This window comes from Hibiscus syriacus, unplaced genomic scaffold, assembly GCF_006381635.1.
Source record: "Hibiscus syriacus cultivar Baekdansim isolate YM2019G1 unplaced genomic scaffold, ASM638163v2 tig00112000_pilon, whole genome shotgun sequence".
In the NCBI taxonomy this organism is placed as follows: domain Eukaryota; kingdom Viridiplantae; phylum Streptophyta; class Magnoliopsida; order Malvales; family Malvaceae; genus Hibiscus; species Hibiscus syriacus.
In genome coordinates, this window is record NW_024063235.1 from 3,511,176 (window position 1) to 3,515,820 (window position 4,645).

Below are 4,645 nucleotides of genomic sequence, written 5' to 3' on the forward strand. Positions count from 1 at the left end.
TAGAGCAGGTACACCCATCATGTATTTTAATGGATCTAACTTGGAAATCAGCCAAGTAGTGTGGTACAGCATGTATTTCCGGAGTCTTTTTGTAGCCCAGACCAGAGCACAACAAACCTTCTCAATAGGAGGATATCGGACCTCGCAATCGGTGAACTTCTTGCTTAAATAGTAGATGGCTCTTTCCTTCTTCCCGGACTCGTCATGTTGACCCAGGACACACCCCATGGAGTTCTCGAATATGGAGATATACAAGAACAGAGGTTTGCCTGGGATGGGGGACATCAAGATAGGAGTGCGAGATAAGTACTCTTTTACCTTCTCGAATGCAATCTGACAGTTTTCATCCCATGCTCCAGGGCTGTTTTTTCGGAGAAGGCGAAAGATTGGATCACACTTGTCGGTTAACTGAGATATAAACCGAGCTATGTAATTCAATCTTCCTAAAAAACCTCGGACCTCCTTTTGTGGTCGTGGTGGAGGTAGATTCTGGATAGCCTTAACCTTATCAGGATCAACCTCGATGCCTTTTCTACTGACTACAAAGCCTAATAGCTTCCCGGATGTCACCCGAATTTAAACTTGCTAGGGTTCAGTCATAACTGGAATTTCCTCAATCTCTGGAAGAGCTTTCTCAAATTCTCGACATGTTCATTCTCGGTATGTGCCTTGACAATCATGTCGTCGACATAAACCTCGATCTTTTTATGCATCATATCATGGAACAAGGTCACCATAGCTCTCTGATAGGTTGCCCCAGCATTCTTTAATCCGAAAGGCATCACTTTGTAACAGAAAGTTCCCCATATTATGATGAAAGTGGTCTTCTCCATGTCTTCAGGATGCATCTTGATCTGATTGTACCCCGAAAATCCATCCATGAATGAAAAGTAGGCGTTCCCGGCTGTATTGTCCACCAGAGTGTCTATGTGCGGCAGAGGAAAGTTGTCTTTGGGACTTGTCTTGTTAAGGTCCCGGTAATCAACACACATGCGTACTTTCCCGTCCTTCTTCGGCACAGGCACTATGTTGGCTACCCACTCTGGGTATTTGGCCACTTGAAGAAAACCGGCATCAAATTGCTTCTTGACTTCTTACTTGATCTTAAAGAGCATTTCTGGTCGCATTCTTCTCAGTTTTTGCTGCACAGGTTTGAATTCTGGTTTGATTGGTAGTTTGTGAACTACCATATCTGTGTCTAGCCCCAGCATGTCTTGATACGACCAAGCGAACACATCTCTGTACTCCTGAAGTAAGACTATCAGGTTTTGTCTTGCTTCAGTCGAAAGAGTTGTGCCGATTTTAACCTCCTTTCGATCTTCCTTAGTGTCCAAATTTAAGATTTCGACCGCCTCCTCATGTGTCAATATTTGCTTTTCTTCTCTTTCTAGCATTCTCAACAATTTGGTAGGAAAGTTGCACTCCTCTTCATTATCGCATTCATCAAATTCCCCAAGACAAATGGTTGATTCAAAATCCACCTCCGGATCAGGATCATCAGTGCCTATATTATCGTTATCGGGGGACCTGAAAGAAGAAAAATGTGCGTGCGTGAGAGGATAATATCCCACACGGAACAGTCAAGAATTAACTTCGAGAGTAAGTGGAAATAAAGTACTGGAATGAAGGAGATAGACAATGAATTCAAAAATAAAAGAAAATTTGTTTACCATGGAGAAAGAAAAATGCATTTTTTATTAAACCTAAACAAAATATTTATTCACCCTTACAAAAGATCACCTATTACCTCGGGTATAGGCAAATAGGGATATTTCGAATATTACTCTGAAAGACTCTTGTAAACCACAGGTAGTTCTTCCACGACCAACTGCTAGGCACGAACCCAGGTGGCAGAGGGCATATCCCGAATCTATCTCCATTGTCAACATCTTCTGTGGTCACGGCATTGATGTTCAGATCTTCCAGAGTCGCTTTTAACTCGGATATGGTGGTTTCAAACACATAACCACCTGACTTGAATGTTCTGAAAAGAGGCGGGAATGTCATAGGCTTCCATTGGAGTTCGTTTCCAGTCAATCTGACTAATATTCTCTCCCGATTCTTTTGGATTTCTTTCTCTTTTCATGATAATTGGGCTAGAAACCGAGCCCAAATTGGTCTAATTTTGAAACAGGAAGGACATGATTAATTCTTCCTTGCAAATATTTCGCAAAACCTCTCCCAGTCCTGGCGCCTCGGCCCAGGGTTTGCTTGATCTCTATCCTTGTGCATTTGGAGAGTCGGGGTCTTGGAATCCTCTTTTCTTCTGCCACGAATGTGGCATTCATAAATTCCAAGGAGCGGAACGAACATTCTACCACTTTCTCGTCTACTTCGATGTATGGGGACTCCGTGGTCACGCTTGCCACGATATCTTCCTCAGCATTGATAATTACTAAGGCCCTGTTAATAACAAATTTAACTTTTTGGTGCAACGTGGAGGGTACTGCACCTGCCTGATGAATCCATGGCTTTCCCAAAAGACAATTATAGGATGGCATGATATCCATCACAAGGAACTCAATATCATAAGTGGCTGGTCTGATGGTCAACGGTACCTCGATCTTTCCGATTACCTCTCTTTTGGTCCCGTCAAATGCTCAGACCACATTATGACAAGCTCTCATATGAGATGTATCTATTGGTACCCTCTTCAATATAAACAAGGGTATCACATTCAGGGCTGAGCTGTTATCGATTAAGATGCTTGGTAAAGCATTCCCCTTACAGTAGGTAGTAATGTGTAACGCCTTTGTTCGGCCTCTTCCTCCAGATGGAATCTCATCATCTGAAAACGAGATGAGATTATCAGCTTGAATATTGTTCACCAGTCGATCCATCTTGCTGACTGGTATGTCTTGTGGCACGAACGTTTGATTAAGGACATTCAACAGTGCTTCTCGGTGCGCCTCCGAATTTAAAAATAGTGCTAGCATTGAAGTACGCGTAGGTAAGTTGTGGAGCTGTTCTACAATGTTGTACTCGCTGTGCTTCAAAATCTTGAGGAACTATCTAGCTTCTTCCTTTTTATAGGTTCATTGACAACTAGCACATATTCTTTGAATGGCTCAAGTGGTCTTTGCCCCACTTTGCTATCGCATCCTTTGGAAGTACTCACCTGGCATTTGTACTTCCATGGCACTTGTCGATTGTCCTTATATTGAAATGGCCGAGGTGCTGTGATTACCACCTTGGCTGGTGTTGTCACTGTCGTATTTGCCTTAGGGGTAATTATCAAATGACTACCCCTACCAAATCTTATGTCTGATGATTCTCCGGTGGCACAAACATCTGCTTCCAAAGAATCTTGAATTTCTTCGCAAAACTCCAACTTTTTCCGGTCCATCATGAGCTGGACTAACAATCTGAATTCTGGGAAATCTTGCACTTTATTCCCTTCTTCGTTGTGGTAACAACAATGGTTACCATTTTCATTTTCTGTCGTATCTGGATATGGTGCAAGAAATCCCGCCTTTACCATTTGGCTCCATACCCAAGCCAAAGGAGATTTGATCTCTGAAACCCTCGATTTGATTCTCTTACCCCCTTCGGTAGTAACGGCATTGATTCCTGTCTCCTGATGATTAGGCAAGGGATTCTGGGCAACTTTTGGTGCTCCGGAGTTGAAAGTGATCCAATTCTTGTTCCGCATTCGTTGCACAAGTCTCTTGAATGCGAGACAACTTTCAATCGAATGCCCCTGCACACCGCTGTGGTATTCGCAGTGAGCGTTCTCGTCATACCATTTCTGGTAAGGGGGATTTATTGGATTATAGGATAAGGCGACACTGCATGAGTGTCAAAGAGCTATTGGTATAATTCTTTATACGTCATGGGAATGGGGTCAAACTGCTCCCTTTCCCTTCTTGGTTCCCTCTGGTTCTGTCTAGAAGTACCGGATGGTACAGCTACTGTGGAATTTGAACTTGAGATCATAACCCCCTTGTTGACGTTGTAGGTGCTTACATTGTTGATCTCTCGCTCTTTGTTTTTCATGGGAGGTCTTTTACTGGAGTCTCCTCCCTCAATATTTCCTTGTTTAATGGTCAACTCGATCATTTCACTGGCCATGACTAAATCTGAGAAACTTCTCGACGTGATTGCTACCAAGTGCCCGAAGTAAGGTGCCTTCAGGGTCTGTACAAACAACGTTCTAGTTTCCTTTTCATCCAAGAGTGGATGAACTTGCACAGACAAATCCCTCCATCTCTGTGCGTACTATCGGAAACTCTCATTGTGTTTCTTCTTCAGGTTTTGTAACATAACCCGGTCTGGTCTCATATCGTTGATATGCTTATACTACTCCAAGAAAGACTTGGCTAAGTCTTTCTACGTCTTGATATGAGTTCGACTAATCTGGTTGTACCACCGAATAGCTGAACCGGACAAGCTATCCTGAAAGCAATGGATCAGAAGTTGGTCATTCCCCCCATATCTTGTCATCTTTCGACAGAACATAGTGATATAGGCTGAAGGGCAGCTGTTCCCGTCGAACTTCTCAAACTCAGGAATTTTAAACTTTGGTGGAAGCACCAAGTCTGGAACTAGGCTCAGCTCCATTGCGTCCACTCCATAATAATCATGGTCTCCCTGGACCATCTTCAATTGATCTTATAACATTTTTATCTTTTCTTTCACCTTTTTG